Raw genomic sequence first — 19,467 nt, 5'->3', positions numbered from 1 at the left:
AAATTGAGGCGCCAATATCAGGAAATAAGGACATTGCTCAGGCTGTATATTTTGCATTTCCCTACACAGGCTATGGAATACAAGGTTTCCTGCATGCTACTAATTACTATCATAGCCTACCACACCTTTTCAGTGAGTTTCCGCATAGGCAAACATATAGTTTGCATTGATGTTGAGCATGTAGGTTGGAGAATGACACGTTTGTTTTTCAAATAAATATTGCCTGAGCATGATTGGTTGATGAGCAATGAACTTGAAGGCGCACAGATGCACAACTTTGCTCGAGGAACCCCTTTCTTGTAGAGAAGTTAGACCACATAGGTTATAAGTTATACAATATAAGGATTTAGGTTTAGGCTCAGCCTTTTGATTTAGCCTAATAATTTTTTATTCTGGCCAATTTGTTTTTCCTCTGATGTGAAACGTGTTGTCATGTATGACTAGGCTTCTGCAAATAGCCTATTCCAAACCAATATTATTCTGACCTAAAAGCAAATCTTTGTTCATAGGCTATATACACTGTATGTTTATTATTGAAATAATAGCCTACATCTCTTAATTCGATTATTATATCCTATAGGATATACTTTGAAATTGATTGATGGGACTACTATCTTGTGGGCTGTTCAATCGAAAGACCGCTCTCTTAGTTCAGACGAAATAGCATGCATCTGTCCCAGCCCCAAAAAGGAATAGAACCGTAAATTTAAAAATATTTGTTTCGTCTACATTTAGATAATATAATTTGATTGCTGTAGACGTATTGATCTATAATTAATTTCTGAATTTGGCAAATATCGTGTAGAGCCAATCAAATGTTTTAGCTCACACCATCGAACCATGCGGGTACCCTGAAAGAAAATAGCCTATAAAATCACAAATGGCATATGGCTAGAAATGTCGAGAGCTTGGGACGATAAGGTTCTGTCTTCAAAAATATGATTCTGAAATAGTTGGCTTTAAAGTTCTGAACCCTCATTGGTATAAATGATGTCAGAAAATGTTCATCTTGTACTCTTTTGACCTTAACCACATGAATTGGGGTATTTAGAGTAGACTATACGTTAGCCTTGTTCTGTTCCATGTTCTATGTCAATAACTCAATTTGGACAAAAATACAGATCGAACCTTAGTCCTACCACTGTTTATTGTCCTCCAGACACAGCACACTGATGCATGTATTTTCATATTGTATACTACTGCACCTCAAACCCTTAAATTATCTAGTAAGCCTACCATCACCATAAAACAAAAGTTTTAATAAATAAAATAAGAATGTGTCCTCATAAAGCAAATTAATAATTGCCTAGAGCTATGCATATCAATATTTGTATAGCCTACCTAATCATTCTGTTGAAGAACTGACTGATTTCATTGCCGTTTTAAAGATTGTGTGATTAAATTAAGTAATTATAATGAATATAATTTCACATTGAATTCATAAGAAGAAAACTATCAAAACCAAATACCAATAGTCTAATAGTTGGCCTTTACCGGTATCATTTCGAAGTAATATAAACCTGTGCGTTCCATTACACTCTATTTCAAACGAACAGTTACATTCATTTGAGGTAGATTCAACATTTTTCTTTACAAGACATAGCACGACAGTAAGTCGACTCTACTACAACAAGACCAATGCAAAGCGGGAAAAATAATGCTGAACAGCATTGCCCCATAACCGTGAGGCATAAAGAAACACCTCAAATATCCCACTCTCTCCGTCCGTTATTGTGGCCTATCCACAACCAAAAAGATTTATTCTAAGCTATACAACTTTCATTTAAGTTCTACCAGACGACAAATGACAAAGAAACATTTACCAGGCAGTTGTTGAAATATTTGCATAATATTGCATTTTACCAAGTCCACCTTGTTTGAATTTGAACATTGCACGTATATACAGTAGATGAGTATAAGTGGTTGTATTCCTTGCAGCGACGTGCTTGAATACGGAGTCTTTGAGTGGGTTGCATGCTCAGAGGTCAAAACATTCACTGGTTAAGTTCCAAAGCCCAGACTTGCTGAGGCCAACCTGTCCGTCCTTTGAACTTTTTCTCGTTTCCTAATGACTCTTGCAGGACATCGTTCTGTGAAATAAAATAAAAATGTTGTCAATATTGATATAAGCACTCTGAATTGTAATATACTGATTTTAAACTCAATGTAAAATGACATGGCCTGAATTAAATAAACACTTAGGCCTATTACATGTTCACATTAACAACCAGAGATCGGATAATGTTATATTGTTTATCTTTATAGGCCTTTTCAGGCTTGTTCAATTGAGCTCAAAATATAATTTATCTGACATGGGATTGCTCTAAACTGTGAAATGTTTTCGCTTACAGAGCCAACAAACATACAATTTATTTTAACAAATTGAATAGGCCTACACAGTAATTACAACATTATGGCCTCAACGTTGTTTCAACATAAAACCACAATCACGAAGGTGCATATTCCATCATATTCCGTAATATAAGACACATAAGACACTCAATAATTAAGACAATAATTTAGATTGATGGCAGAACGTAGACTACGTGAGCCTAATTCCAATAAATCATTTTTACAATGCTGCTATAGTTTGCAGAATATGAATTTAGATTTTTGGAACAGTAAAATATTATCCCCATATAGTTTAGGCCTATGCAAAAATAATAGGCTGCTTATTAAAATAGTTCACATAGCCTACCGTTTCCTGTTTCCGTTTCAAATCTCTATCATATTTCTTGATTTCGGCCTTGAATCCCTCTGTCTCCCCAGTGTCTTTAGCCAGCACGTCCATTAGGTAGGCAATGTAACTTGTTGCTAGTCGTAACGTTTTAATTTTGGACAGTTTCGTATCTACCGGTACGTTTGGTATACATTCTCTCAGTTCGGAGAACGCGGTGTTGATGCTCTCTGTCCTTCTCCGCTCCTTCTTCGGCCCTGATGCTCTCCTCTTCCCCATGCACGCGGAGAGAGCGTCCAGCTGGCTTTCTTGCGCCGGACCCGGAGCCCCGAACTCCGTGGAGTAAGACATCTGGATCTGGAAGTCAGAGTTGACTTCGCCATGGTTCACCACCCAGTTTTGGAAGTAGGGATAATCTTGATGACACCTCTGGACGAACGGAAACGTCTCGTGCATCAGATGATGATGCTGGTAGCTCCCAATAAGGTTCATTTTTACAATAAATAAAAATCGCCACCGGTCCTGCAGGTCTTTTGGAGTCTTGCGGTTGGTGACACTAGTCAGTGACCTATGCTATAGTGAACAGGGGAAAGTGACATATGAAGACCTTCACTATTACAAATAGGCCCACAAACACATAAGACAACAAGCACACGTTTTACACGTTTATCATCAAAAAAGTGTCAAGTTTGTTGAGAATCTGTCGTTGACATTCTGATACGTTTAAAGTGAGGTAGGGCTAGTATAATCCAGACAGGTTTTGGCAATCTCGAGTGCACATTTTTTTCGTGGGATTGCGCTCATTTGCGCAATAAATTTGACAGTAATGAAGGTGCGGGCCATAGGTTTATATGGTTTCGAAAGTGACAGAACGAACAGTCAGCCAATAGCGTGAGAGTGCTAGAGGTTTGGGTGGAGAGTGTTTGATGCCACGTTCAAACAACTGGGAACTCGGAAATCAGAAATCTCCAACTTCCAACTTCTGTGTGTCCAGCTGGAAACTCGAAAAAAAACGAGCTCCGACTTGGAAAAATCGTTTTGAATGGTCATCCAACTCGGAATTGCAAGTCGGAAACTCTGGCATCTTTCTAGAGCTCCGTCTTTCCGACTTATAGATCACTGTCGTTACGTTTTTCTGAGTTCCCAGTTGTCTTGAAAGCACCATGAGAGCAGAGAAGTCCGCAAGGTTAAGGGCGCGTTCCTCTGCCCAGGCTTTGCCAACGTATGTCAGATCTTACCACGCCTGGATAGGTATTTTACGAATCAGCTAACCACATCATATGTTATAGCAATATGGTGTCCAACGGTACAGTCCATGACGTCACACGCGACCATTGGATGATGCATGCAATGTCTGAGCAGGGGACGCGACCCAAGCCTACAAAAACATGCGCCATGGTCCCACTACAAAACCGCAGTAACTGGATATGGGATCATACAAAGCAAATCAAGACATAATTTGCAGGGTCTTTCCCCATATAGTTTAGGCCTATGCAAAAATAATAGGCTGCTTATTAAAAATGCCATGCCATCATTTTCATGTGTTTAATTAGAATATTTGCAGTGGAAAGGGCTCCTGCGGATTCCATAATGAGCTCTCTGACAGCCTTTACACACGGATTTTACGCAATTTTGATATTTATATTTTGCTTAGTAAAATGTTGTGTTTTCGTTCAGCATGCTTACGTTGGTCCCCTTTTGCATACATTTGTGGAAAAAATAAGTTCCTTGCATGCATGTTGTATTTCTTTGTGAGTATAGCCTAGTATATGTTATAGTAGGCTGATACAATTAGGCCGCCGCCTAGATGTGAAATAATTTGAGTGAGGGAAATGGTTAATTCAATATAATGTAGGCTAGAGAAAGAAATGCAAAATAAACGTGCAGGCTAATATTGTCTTGCGTCTACATTTGAAATAGAACATGCAGGGATGTATTTTATAGCTATTACTTTGCAAAATTGTTGATACGTGGGCTAGTCGTTTAGTGTGAAACCCGTGTATTATCATTTGTAAGATGTGTGGCCGAGACAATTTAGAAACACTTTTGGCATATAACCCAAGGAAACGCTTAATTCTTTTTATGAACCTTTCAAATGAGGGTCAATCAGTTCTGTTTTCACTCCCTGGATTGAAATCTTCCCAAAATAATTGTTGCTTTACCAGAGCTGTAGAATCAACCTTTATTATAATTGTGTAAATGCATAATCATATAATACCATAGAAAATGAATTTATAAAGATCCTTTAAATTATGACCTCATAGTTGACAAGCTTATCTGACTTATTAACTGTAGTGTAATATTTGTGTGTCCTCTGAATAATGAAATTATAACATAATTTTGTAAATTTAGCAAGGGACTTTTTATTAAACTCAGCAGTGTGTATCTTTTTGAATATTAGTCCTAGTTGGGAAATTATAAAAATGTAAAAGCTGCCCATTTCATCAAATAGGCATACTTGTTTACACAGGCTATCACACATGTATATTTTAACTATAAAAATGTCTATGCAGTTAACATGACCAACAAAATATGAATTATTAATTAGGCTATCTATTCCCTTAATTGGAGAGGCTTATGTTGTATCCTATATATTTTTTATTCACTGTTCAAGTAATGTAATTCATGGCAAGTAATAATACCAGTGACAGCATGTAGTCTAAGCATTGCTATGCTACAGAAACATTCATATTAATCATTATTTTTTTGTTGATCTTGTCATATGTTAAATGTTTATAATTCAAATGCATGACTCACAGTTTGAATTAATGTTTATGGTCTTGAGGTTGAAATTAATGATGGTTCAGTGTGTGAATATCAAGGTTATTATATTTTTGTGTTTTTATTTATATAAGTTTTAAGATTGTTCTTTGGAATTTGCTGTCTGGTCAAAAATAGTATGATATTGTTGTCACCTGTAGCATTGAATGCAAGGGAAGCTAACAATAATTTGGCCTCCCTTGATAAAAAAACTATAAAATAATAGCCAATCAGCGTTGAGCTAAACTGAGGGACCTCAACTGTGAATGGTCCTGGTGTCAAGGGAAGCCAATTTGGATTTGGCTTCACACCAATCACATCACATCAAAAGCCAAACGTCATTGACAGAGAAAACTTGAATTGTTGCATCTCGTTGTGTTGTCCTCCGGTGGCTAGATAACTAAATTGGCCCTTTCCTAAATTAGCTATGGCTGGAGATTTGGACTTGTGGTTTTACTTAATTCTCCGTACTGGCAAATGATTATAACTGCGATTCTGATCCAACCATAAATTCATACACTGTGTCCTGGCCTGAGAGGATGGAAGTTCAATATGTAGCTAGATGTAGAAGGCTAATGTTAACTAGCTGGCTCATCGTTGCCCATGAAAGGAAGTTAGGCTAGTGAGCAAGCATTTTAGCCAGGTAGCCAAGAACAACAAAAAACGAAAAGTGTGTAGACTTACTGTATGACAGTCATAGATCGTTTCGGCAACAGGAAAGAGAGGAGGATGGTATAGGCGTTTCTCTAAAAGTAGGGTGAGTACACATGCTTTTTTCTACTTACACACACACACACACACACACACACACACACACACACACACACACACACACACACACACACACACACACACACACACACACACACACACACACACACACACACACACACACACACACACCACACACACACACACACACACTTACTTAGTTATGGTAGTACATCGTATCCGATGAGGACTTACACTTCTGAGTTGACAGTGAATACTTTGGTGGCTGTAGAGTCCAATCCTAGGTCCACACACTTTATTGCAGGTGGGGCATGTGCAGTTGGCAGAGGGCTGGCATGGTTGTATGTCTCATGAACTGTTTTTGCTGTCTCTTTTTGCTCCTTTCTTCCTCCCACCTTTGTACACTGCTCTGGCAGAGCTGCCGCCAGGTGGAATGGTCGGCAGCAGCATCATCCAGGTCTGTGGGTTTGATGTTGACCATCTTTTCAGCTGGTCCTTGTAACGCTTCATCTGCCCCCCTGCAGACCACCAGCCTAGGTGTAGATGGCCATACAGGATCTTCCACGGCAAGATCTCCTGAGACATTCTAATGACATGCCGAGCCAGCACAGTTGGTGTTGGGTGACCATGGCCTCCATACTCTTGTAGTTGATCTTAGCAAGTATTTTTTGTATGGGGCACATGGTCGTGCCAGGTGATTCCCAGGATGTGCTGCAGGCCTTCTATGTGGATTCCCTCAAGCTGCTTGTTGTGGCGACTATAGGTGACCCAGGCTTCACAGCTGTAAAGAAGTGTGGTAATGCAGATTGCTTAATAGATGGCAATTTTGTTGTAGAGGTGGCGATCGGTGTTTTGGAAGACTCCGTGTCTGAGTTTGCCGAAGGCATGCTTGATCCTGTTTTGAATTTCGGGGTGGATGCTGCAGTCCTCTGAGAGGATGTTGCCCAGGTATTTGAATGACGGGACTATTGTCAATGATTTGTGTTCAATGGTGAGTGGAGGGCTGGATCTCCATTGGCAGACCACCTCTGTCTTGGTGGGGTTGATAGACAGTCATATCCTGCTACAAACCCTCACAGCCATTACAAGGATGGACTGAAGGTCTTCTGGAGTGTGAGCCACAAGAGCACAGTCATCAGCATACTGCAGCTTAAGAACCCGCTCTATCGAAACCTTGGTGGTTGCTTGGAGCCTTCTGATTTCCATCCAGTCTGAAGTCCACCGCAACCCCGCTGCTGTCCTCAAGCTCCATGTGGAGAAGCTGGGTGACACATAGGAGGAAGATGTTAAAGAGTACAGGTGCCAGCACGTACCCCTCCCTTACACCAATGTGTACTCCAAAGGGCACTGACTCCTGCCCTCCTATGGCCACCCGAGCCATCATCCCATCATGGAACTGGCGAAGGATGTTAACAAATTTGTCTGGACAGCCAAATCTGAGTATAATGCCCCACAGTAGTTCCCTGCTCACAGTGTCGAAGGCCTTGGAGAGGTCGACAAAGGCCATGAAAAGGTCCTGATGTTGTTCATGGCACCACTCCTGGAGTTGCCATGCCGTGAATATCATGTCGACTGGGCTCCTATTCATTCTGAAGCCGCATTGTGACTCTAGCAGCAGTTCCTCTGTGATGTTATTCACCAGCCTGTGTAGCATCACCTTGGCCAGGACCTTGCCGGCAACAGCCAGAAGGGATATCACCCGGCTGTTGCCGCAGATGGACTTGTCACCCTTTTCATATATAGATGGTGACAATGTTTGCATCCCGCCACTGTTGGGAGACAATCTCCCAGTCCCAAACCTCAGAGATGTACTGGTTGAGCATTCTGGTGCAGAAGTAACCTCCATTCTTAAGTAGCTCTGCCGGAATGCTGTCAGCGCCATGAGTCTTGATAACACCTCTTGGAAGGTTGGTGAATGGTTGAGGTCTTGAATAGGGGGACAGACAGGCATCTTTTCCAGGATGGAGTGGGCGGTTGGAGAGTGCTGATTAAGTAGTGCTTCAAAGTGGTCAGCCCACCTCAACAGTATCTAGTTTTGGTCTTTCAAGAGAGTCAGACCATCAGCTGTTTTCAGGGGGGTGATGGGGCATCTTCTAAGGCCATAGATAGCTTTAACTGAGTTTAGCTGTACAGTCGTGGCCAAAAGTTTTGAGAATGACACAAATATTAATTTCCACAAAGTTTGCTGCTTCAGTGTCTTTAGATATTTTTGTCAAATGTTACTATGGAATACTGAAGTATAATTACAAGCATTTTATAAGTGTCAAAGGCTTTTATTGACAATTACATGAAGTTGATGCAAAGAGTCAATATTTGTAGTGTTGACCCTTCTTTTTCAAGACCTCTGCAATCTGCCCTGGCATGCTGTCAATTAACTTCTTGGCCACATCCTGACTGATGGCAGCCCATTCTTGCATAATCAATGCTTGGAGTTTGTCAGAATTTGTGGGTTTTTGTTTGTCCACCCGCTCTTGAGGATTGACCACAAGTTCTCACTGGGATTAAGGTCTGGGGAGGTTCCTGGCCATGGACCCAAAATATCAATGTTTTGTTCCCTGAGCCACTTAGTTATCATTTTTGCCTTTTTGCAAGGTGCTCCATCATGCTGGAAAAGGCATTGTTTGTCACCAAACTGTTCCTGGATGGTTGGGAGAAGTTGCTCTCGGAGGATGTGTTGGTACCATTCTTTATTTATGGCTGTGTTCTTAGGCAAAATTGTAAGTGAGCCCACTCCCTTGGCTGAGAAGCAACCCCACACATGAATGGTCTCAGGATGCTTTACTGTTGGCATGACACAGGACTGATGGTAGCGCTCACCTTGTCTTCTCCGGACAAGCTTTTTTTCGGATGCCCCAAACAATCGGAAAGGGGATTCATCAGAGAAAATGACTTTACCCCAGTCCTCAGCAGTCCAATCCCTGTACCTTTTGCAGAATATCAGTCTGTCCCTGATGTTTTTCCTGGAGAGAAGTGGCTTCTTTGCTGCCCTTCTTGACACCAGGCCATCCTCCAAAAGTCTTTGCCTCACTGTGCATGCAGATGCACTCACACCTGCCTGCTGCCATTCCTGAGCAAGCTCTGTACTGGTGGTGCCCCGATCCCGCAGCTGAATCAACTTTAGGAGACGTTCCTGGCGCTTGTTGGACTTTTTTGGGCGCCCTGAAGCCTTCTTCACAACAATTGAACCGCTCTCCTTGAAGTTCTTGATGATCCAATAAATGTTTGATTGAGGTGCAATCTTACTGGCAGCCATATCCTTGCCCGTGAAGCCCTTTTTGTGCAAAGCAATGATGACGGCACGTGTTTCCTTGCAGGTAACCTGGGTTGACAGAGGAAGAACAATGATTCCAAGCACCACCCTCCTTTGGAAGCTTCCAGTCTGTTATTCAAACTCAATCAGCATGACAGAGTGATCTCCAGCCTTGTCCTCATCAACACTCACACCTGTGTTAACGAGAGAATCACTGACATGATGTCAGCTGGTCCTTTTGTGGCAGGGCTGAAATGCAGTGGAAATGTTTTTTGGGGATTCAGTTCATTTGCATGGCAAAGAGGGACTTTGTAATTAATTGCAATTCATCTGATCACTCTTCATAACATTCTGGAGTATATGCAAATTTCCATCATACAAACTAAGGCAGCAGTCTCACGGTAATTGACAGGGTCAAATAACCTGTTAGGGCTAGGGGGCAGTATTGACACGGCCGGATAAAAAACGTACCCGATTTAATCTGGTTACTACTCCTGCCCAGTAACTAGAATATGCATATAATTGTTGGCTTTGGATAGAAAACACCCTAAAGTTTCTAAAACTGTTTGAATGGTGTCTGTGAGTATAACAGAACTCATATGGCAGGCAAAAACCTGAGAAGATTCTGAACAGGAAGTGGCCTGTCTGACAAGTTGTTGTTCATCTTGGCTCTTTTTATTGAAGACTGAGGATCTTTGCTGTAACGTGACACTTCCTACGGCTCCCATAGGCTCTCAGAGCCCGGGAAAAAGCTGAATGATATCGAGGCAGCCCCAGGCTGAAAAACATTATTGCGTTTTGCTAGTGTCTGGTCAGAGTACTCTGAGACTCAGGCTCGTGCACGAGGGCATGAGATGTTTTTATTTTCTCTCTCTTTGTACGTATACACGCTTTCCCGGTCTGAATATTATCGCTTTTTTACGAGAAAAATGGCATAAAAATTTATTTTAAACAGCGGTTGACATGCTTCGAAGTACGGTAATGGAATATTTAGAAATTTTTGTCACGAAATGCGCCATGCTTGTCACCCTTATTTACCCTTTCAGATAGTGTCTTGAACGCACGAACAAAACGCCGCTATTTGGATATAACAATGGATTATTTGGGACCAAACCAACATTTGTTATTGAAGTAGAAGTCCTGGGAGTGCATTCTGACGAAGAACAGCAAAGGTAATAACATTTTTCTTATAGTAAATCTGACTTTGGTGAGTGCTAAACTTGCTGGGTGTCTAAATAGCTAGCCCTGTGATGCCGGACATATCGAGTGCATAGAGGAGTTCTGTATCTATAATTCTTTAAATAATTGTTATGTTTTTTGTGAACGTTTATCGTGAGTAATTTAGTAAATTCACCGGCAGTGTTCGGTCGGAATGCTAGTCACATGCTAGTCACATGCTAATGTAAAAAGCTGTTTTTTGATATAAATATGAACTTGATTGAACAAAACATGCATGTATTGTATAACATAATGTCCTAGGGTTGTCATCTGATGAAGATCATCAAAGGTTAGTGCTGCATTTATCTGTGGTTTGGGTTTATGTGACATTATATGCTAGCTTGAAAAATGGGTGTCTGATTATTTCTGGCTGGGTACTCTGCTGACATAATCTAATGTTTTGCTTTCGTTGTAAAGCCTTTTTGAAATCGGACAGTGTGGTTAGATTAACGAGAGTCTTGTCTTTAAAATGGTGTTAAATAGTCATATGTTTGAAAAATTGAAGTTTTTGCATTTTTGAGGTATTTGAATATCGCGCCACGGGATTACACTGGCTGTTGAGTAGGTGGGACGCAAGCGTCCCACCTAGCCCATAGAGGTTAACAAAAACACATTTAGCATCTCCTGGCTTCCTCGCATAGCCTACAAGCCACTGATGCAGACCTTTGGAACATTTACATTTTAAAAAGTCTAATAAATCGGGGGGCAGAGCTAGCATGTTGGAGTGAGCGGCTGTGTGTGAGAGGCTCCTGCAACTTTTTTGCGAAATAATCTAACCTAACCTACTTTATAGCACTTTTTACAACAAACGTTTCTTTCTAATACAATATTGTAACTTTCTATGTGAAAATGCCGAGTAATAAGCGACCAAAGGACAATAAATCCACTTCGGAGGCCTACTCCCCGCCAAACAACGAGACAGACATGGCGGAAGGCACAGGTAACAACGTGACACTTACAGAACTTACCCGGGCTTTGGGAGAACTACGTGTTGCTATAGCTGAGGATCTTAAGGCTACTATTGCTGAACTGGATACTAAAATTGAGAGCACCATTCGAACGGTCGCCTCGCAGGGCCAGAGTATTGTGGACCTTGAGAAAGCTTCTGAATTCAACGCTGGTAGGATCGACGAGTTAGAGAAGCTATGCACGTCATTGCAGGATAGTATGCAGAGGCTTTCTGTGAAAGTTGTCGACCTGGAGGGCCGATCCAGATGTCATAACCTTTGCGTTGTTGATCTGGCAGAGCGGGTGGAGGCTGGCTCTCGCCCCACCGACTTCTTTGCCAAGCTATTGAAGGATGCAATGGGATCGGATGTTTTGGCTTCAGATCCCCAACTGGACTGTGGACATCGCACCCTTGTCCCAGTGCCTCGACCGGGCCAACGTCCTCGCCCAGTAATGCTGTCACAGTTTCAAGACCAATGATCTTATCCTGCGCGAGGCTCGAATGAGGGGCAACCTGTTACATAAAGGGCACCCCTTCCGTGTATATGAGGATTATGCGCCCGATGTGGCAAAGCACCGCGCCGGCTACAGAGATGTCATGACCAAACTCTACAAAGTCCATCTTCGCCCAGACTTGCTCTTCCCTGCAAGACTAAGAATTACCCTGCCTTCCGAGGAGAAGATTTGGCTCTCCTCGGTTTTGGACGCAGAGAAGTTTATCCGGGAATATACGCCAATCCCCCATACAGGTTAGAGTGCCTTTTCATTGTGTGTTAGGGTCTGCTCATGGACTCGAACCCATACTATACCATAACGGGTAAAACTGTACTAAACAGTCTCAACAAGGGCTGCCGAACATGTAACACGCTGAGCTGACCAATGGAGGGCGGTCAGAGCTCTCATTTAACGTTAATTTCACTTTAATTCCGACTGGGTTCGGGGTGATGCCTGTTTGGGAGGCCTTCCAGGTCTGATCATTGACACTTTCGGATGGATATACTTATATTCCCCCATTTTTTTTATTTTTTATTATTTATTTTTCAATTCTTACATTATTCCTATTACCATACCAGTTATTTATTGCTTGCGGGGGTCTGGGGGTGATGGCTGGGAAGGGGCAGACGCAGACACCTGGATAGCAAGTTCATGTTTTGTGCTGTTCTGCCTTTGTCATAGCCTGGCCCACTCTCACGATTAGATTCCCACCAGACCTCCGAGGTGCTTGTGTCTGTGTAGGTGTGCGTACATATAATTACTATTTGTACTTTATTATTATTTTCTCTTAGCATTTTAGTATTAGGTATGTGTATATTTTAAATTACTGTAGATTACTATTCTGGGGTGTGTATGTAGATATGTGGGTATGTGTGTATATACTTGCGCGTGTGTGTGTAGGTATACTCGCATGTGTTTATGTGTGCACATATGTGTGTATGTATGTATGTATGTATGTATGTATGTATGTATGTATGTATGTATGTATGTATGTATGTATGTATGTATGTATGTATATGTACATGTGTATGTATGTGTGTGTATGTATGTGTGTGTATGTGTATGGATGTATGTATATGTGTACATGTATGTATGTGTGTATGTGTGTATGTACATATGTATATATATGTATGTGTATATATGTATATATATATATATATATATATATATATATATATATATATATATATATATATATATATATAGATCACTACTGTTTTTTAATTATTAAAAAAAAAAATATATATATATATATATATATATATATTTTTTTTAAAATGTATTTATTGATTGGGGGTACGTTCAATTGATCAAAATCCTTGTTCCCATCTCCTAACCCACAATATGTCATTGTACTGCTGTCTATGTCGGTTGCTGATGGTTTATGTTTAGACCGGCATTGCTTAGCAATGTAATCTTGTGATGCCATATCTTGCTTATCTCAGGGATTGACCCAAGATGAAGCTTAAGTGCACAATATGTTTAAGTTGCAACTTATTCTGTCTAGGTTTAATAGATGCTATCTGAACACTTTATTTGCAGGAGCCTCCTCAGTTCAGATGTTAGTAGAAGTTCTAGGATAGTGAGAGGTGAACGTATAGTTGGGATTTTATTTTTGTTTTACCTCTTGTTCGAGGTCGCGCCGTGCTTTTTGGCATCGGCCAGACAATGTGTTTATTATTTTTATTTTCATGTTTTTTTCTCTCCTTTTTGTGTATGCCTGTTAAATGTGGGTTGATGCGAGGGGTAAATGTTGGGGAAAGTAGGGGAACAGGGTGGAGAGTAAAGGTGCTTGCAGGGGGGGAGGGGTGGGTTGGATACTGCTCTGGTGTAGGTGCTACATATGCTGATCGTGATGGTTTGGTGTGCTTCCTTACCTTTTTAGTAACTTACATGCTATGCAGGCCACCATAGGAACTACAAATGAGAGGAGGGCGGGGCTTACATTCACTTCCTGGAATGTCAAGGGTTTAAATGAACCAATTAAGAGGGGCAAGGTCCGAGCCCACTTGAAAGCACTCTCGTCTGACATTATATTTTTGCAAGAAACCCATCTGAAAAACAATTCTCATAACAGACTTAAATGTAAGTGGGTGGGGCAAGTGTATCACTCTAACATCTCTGCCAAAACGAGAGGCACAGCGATTCTGGTACGGAAAGGAATTCCCTTTCTACATAAAACCACTATTGTGGACAAAGAGGGTCGTTATGTGATCGTAATAGGAGAGATCCACTCTACTTCTGTAACTCTACTAAATATCTATGGGCCAAACATTGATAACCCCTCTTTTTTCAAAAGAGTCCTTGCCCTGATTCCAGATATCTCCCATACTAACCTGGTCATTGGAGGGGACCTCAACTGTGTACTAGACCAATATTTGGATAGATCCTCTACCCGGCGAACCCCTACCTCCTATTCAAGCGAATTTTTGAATACCTACATAAAACATTCAAACTTCTTTGATATATGGAGGATCTCTAACCCTAGGGGGAGGTAATACTCCTTTTACTCTCATGTTCACAATGTTTATACTCTTTTTGGTTGATGCTAAACTACTCCCCTATACCTGTAATGTGAGATATCATGATATTATAATCTCTGACCACAGTCCACTCACCTTCTCCCTGAGATTGGGTGACATCGTACCAAACGAGAGGGTCTGGAGGTTGAATCCTCAGCTCCTCACAGAACCAACATTTTGTGAACATCTTGAAGACCAAATTACATTTTTCTTTGATACCAACGACAACACAGAGACTTCCCCAGCATTACTGTGGGAAACGCTGAAGGCTTATTTGAGAGGCTGTATCATCTCCTTTCAGACTGCCAGGAGTAGGCAAAACAGAAGAGAATTGGTAGAACTGGAGGGACAAATTCACTTACTGGATAGGGAGAATGCTAGACACCCATCTAGGGAGAAACATAAAACAATTATGTCTGTAAAATTTAAATACAATCAGATCCTCTCTGCTAAAATTGCTAAATCTTTTCTCTATGCCAAGCAAAAATATTTTGAGTTTGGTGACAAACCACACAAACTACTCGCCAGACAACTTCGTAAGAATGTGAGTGACCGAATGATTCACAAAGTTAAATCTGCATCTGGGGAATTACTCTCTTCCCCCAATGACATAAATGACAGATTCCGTCAGTTTTATGAGACTTTATATACATCTAAAGCGGATCCTAACCCCTTAATTATGCAAAACTTTTTGGAGGACTGTAAATCTTCCTGCCCTGAACCAGGAAGACTCTAACTTCCTGAATAAGGAAATATCTCTTGAAGAAATTAGAGAAACAATAACATCTCTAAAGAGTGGCAAGACCCCGGGCCCAGATGGATACCCTGGTGAATTCTACAAAACATTCAGCAAAATGCTCTCTCCCTACCTACACAAAATGTTGGTTCAGGCCGACGAGGATGGAGAGCTCCCATCCACTTCGTTATACATAAGAAGGGTAAGGATCCGGAAGAGGTAGGGTCATACAGACCAATATCCCTCCTTAATACAGACCAAAAGATTTTAGCAAAAACTTTGGCTAACAGGCTTAGCACTTTAATTGGCAAATTGGTCCATTCGGACCAGACCGGCTTTATCCCTAACAGAAACTCATTCTTCAATCTCAGGCGCCTAGTCAACATTATGTATTCTCAGAGGTTACCTAACGTGGACCTTGCCGTTATATCTCTTGACGCCGAAAAGGCCTTTGACCAAGTTGAGTGGCCCTATCTATTCAAGGTCCTACAGAAATGTAATATTGGCGATGGGTTCATGAAGTGGATCCAGCTTTTATATAGGAACCCCTGTGCGAGAATACTCATTAACCAATCATTGTCGCCCCGATTTAACCTTTACAGAGGGACAAGGCAGGGTTGTGCGCTGTTGCCTATGCTCTTCGCCCTAATTATTGAACCTCTCGCTCAAGCGATCAGATCTCATGCAGCAATACACGGCTATAATACTAAAGATACTCTAAATAAGATATCCCTATACGCAGATGACATTCTCCTCTATGTAACAGAACCCCAAGATAGTATTCCAGCTATTCTGGAGGTGATTAATTTGTTTGGTACCTTCTCGGGATACAGAATAAATTGGAACAAGAGTGAATTAATGCCCATACGGTTGCAAAACACCTCCTGGCTAGAACATCTTCCAGTTAAGCTATCTTCAGATAAATGTACCTACCTTGGAATTGTAGTTACCAAACAATATTCCTTACTATTTAAACAGAATTTCCCCTCTCTGATGCAAAAACTTAAGGCAAACATACAATTTTGGAGAACTCTCCCAATTTCTCTGCTTGGAAGAATTAATGCCATTAAAATGGTCTTCCTCCCACAACTGCTCTACCTATACCAGAACATCCCAATATTCATACCTAAATCCTTTCATAAACAACTGGACTCTATTATCAATCCTTTCATCTGGAATTATAAAACACACAGGATAGGTAAAAAAACACCTCTGTAAATCCAAGATGGAAGGAGGATTGTCTCTCCCAAACTTTATATTTTACTACTGGGCCGCCAACCTCCGCTCTGTTACGTTTTTGCTGGATGACGCACACCCGCCACCCAGCAGGCTTAGTATGGAGCGAGAGGAGTGCCACCCCTTCTCTATTGGTGCTGTCATTTTGTCACCTGTCAACCTGGAGATGTCACTTTACCGTAACAATCCTATTATACATAGCACAGTCCGAATCTGGAAGCAAATTAAAGTCCACTTTGAGCTTAGACCAATATCATTCATGCTTCCTGTTGCCAGGAATCCCTCCTTTGCCCCCTCTAACCTTGATAACACCTTTGAGCGATGGGGAGAGTTGGGGTTAAGTACCATAGGGGATTTATATATAGGGGGGACCTTTGCTTCCTTTGAATCGCTGAGGGAAACTTATAATCTTCCCAGAAGTAACTTTTTCAGATACCTACAGATTAGAGACTATGTTAGAAAACACCTCCCAACATTTGGGAATGCTAAACCTTCCATGTTTGACGGATGCATAAAAATATGCCCCACCTCAGACAAACTGATATCTCGTATATATGACGCTTTTCAATCTGTTAGCGCACCGTCTACTGATGCCATTAAGGCAAAATGGGAGGAAGAACTAGGGACTGATATTTCGGTGGCAGACTGGGAGGACAGCTTGGAGTATATCCACACCTGCTCCATTAACTCCAGACATTGTCTCATACAATTCCAGGTATTACACAGATTACACTATTCCAAAACCAAACTGCATAGGATATTTCCTGGTACATCCCCTATGTGTGATAAATGTCAGGCTGAGCAGGGTACACTACTCCACTGCTTTGCCCTATGCTCTAACTTGTATGGGTATTGGTGTGGAATTTTTGTGGTCCTCTCTGAAGTTCTGGAGACTTCAATAGACCCAGACCCACTTCTGATAATCCTGGGAGTGTCCGATTCCCTAAATGGAGTAACCAACTCCCAAAAACAACTCATCTCTTACAGTCTCATTTCGGCAAAAAAATTTATCTTGTTGTTTTGGAAAAAGAGGGAAAGCGCCCTCTACCAAATTATGGCTCAGCGAATTGGCAAACACTGTACACTTAGAAAGAATTAGATATATTCTGAACAATAAATTATCAACATTTGATCAAATCTGGCAGCCTTTCCTCTCTTACTTGGACCAGGCGGCGCTGTGAATTTGCACTTTTTAACGCACTCTCAATTGTCATATGGTAATCTACCTTTGGGCAGCATGTGCCACCCGAGCAGTTGGGAGGGGAATAGGGTGGAATAAGGGGGGGATAAGTGGGGGGGTTACATCGACCCTTTTTTCTTTCTACCTGTCCTTGTTTTGTATGTCTTGTTTTGTAATATTTGTTTTGTGCCCAGAACTCTGGGTCTTTTGGTTAATGTCTGTTCTCTTATGTTTAGATAAGAACTGTAAACTTGTCTTTTATACCTATACACCATTCTTGTGTATGTGTTCAATAAAAAATATTTGAAAAAAAGTCTAATAAATCCATCACAATAAATCCATTATTTATTTTCAGACAGGTTTAAAACTTTGTCGGGATTGGTGTCCCTTCCACGGGACGGTTGAGCTAATGTAGGCTAATGCAATTAGCATGAGGTTGTAAGTAACAAGAACATTTCCTAGGACATAGACATATGTGATATTGGCAGAAAGCTTAAAATCTTGTTAATCTAACTGTACTGTCCAATTTACAGATGCTATTACAGTGAAAAAGTACCATGCTATTGTTTGAGGAGAGTGCACAATTTTGAACATGAAAAGTTATTAATAAACAAATTAGGCACATTTGGGCAGTCGCGATACAAAATTTGAACATAAATGCAATGGTTCATTGGATCAGCCTAAAACTTTGCACACTGATGCCATCTAGTGGCCAAAATCAAAATTTCACCTGGGCTGGAATAATACATTATGGCCTTTCTCTTGCATTTCAAAGATGATGGTACAAAAAAATGTCACTTCTTAAAATTAAGCACATAAATCTGCTTTACAAGGGGTGTAGAGCCTAACTGGCATTCATAAGCAGCGCGTGAGTTTCTAGTTTGGGGAAGATCATTTTCACCATAGAAATGCACCTTTATAATGAAAGCATTACATGCATAATCGCATTTGTAGTCGCTTTTGATAATGGTGTTTTCCTGCTGATGGAACATTTGTGCTTATAGCCTACTGCCATGTGGACATTGCTGCGCTTATAATATGAAGAAATAGCCTAATAGTTTATCAACATTTAAAGCTAAACGTTCTGATCTGTTCTTCCAATATCTTCAATATGAACCTCGGAATTGGATATGCAGGCGCGCAGTTGCGTCCTGGGTGTGTTGGTCTTCACTTGTAGCCTGTGAGAAAGACCCGATCACATGATGGAAGGCCATGTGAGTGAGAAGTGCTTTGGAGCACTCAGCACTCAGGGAGAAGGGCACAACGCAGCACTCCAGGTCAAGGGCACAACGGCCAATGGCGCAAAAGGTATGGATTCTTTTAGGTTGCATTATGGCCACACAAAGGGTATTCCGCCATGAAATTCAAGGCATTATCAAGTGCTTGTGAAATTGTGAATGAGAGACTGATAAAGTGTGTGCAGCCTACTCAAAAAACAAAGCAGAGCTCATGCCTTTCAAGCTACTTTTTTCAAATCATCATTTGAGTTGCATCATGCAGCCTTACAATGTATTCAAATTCTAAACATATAGCCCAACATTTGTAGAACAGCTAAAGTTACATTAATAACTCTAAATGAAGCATATAGTTGTACCTATTTCTTTGTTAACCGCTCAACACGGAATGCGCACTCCCTCAAATCATTTGGAGGAAATATCCTTTCTATTTTATTCAGCTTTGTTCAATTGTATTCTTCATACTATAAAATAATAT

The 19,467-nt window shown here is 41.0% G+C and overlaps 1 long non-coding RNA gene across 1 annotated transcript; it reads right to left on the bottom strand.

The window, feature by feature from the left end:
• Positions 1 to 1,129: 1,129 nt before the first annotated feature.
• On the bottom strand, positions 1,130 to 3,623 carry LOC106567393 (heart- and neural crest derivatives-expressed protein 1). The gene is made up of 2 exons (XR_001320057.3): positions 2,699 to 3,623; positions 1,130 to 2,090 (listed from the first exon to the last, which is right to left on the bottom strand). It is a non-coding gene; the product is annotated as a heart- and neural crest derivatives-expressed protein 1 (long non-coding RNA).
• Positions 3,624 to 19,467: the final 15,844 nt, after the last annotated feature.

Source organism: Salmo salar, chromosome 13 (genome assembly GCF_965601325.2).
Source record: "Salmo salar chromosome 13, fSalSal1, whole genome shotgun sequence".
Classification (NCBI taxonomy): Eukaryota; Metazoa; Chordata; class Actinopteri; order Salmoniformes; family Salmonidae; genus Salmo; species Salmo salar.
This window is presented reverse-complemented; position numbering and strand designations above follow the sequence as displayed.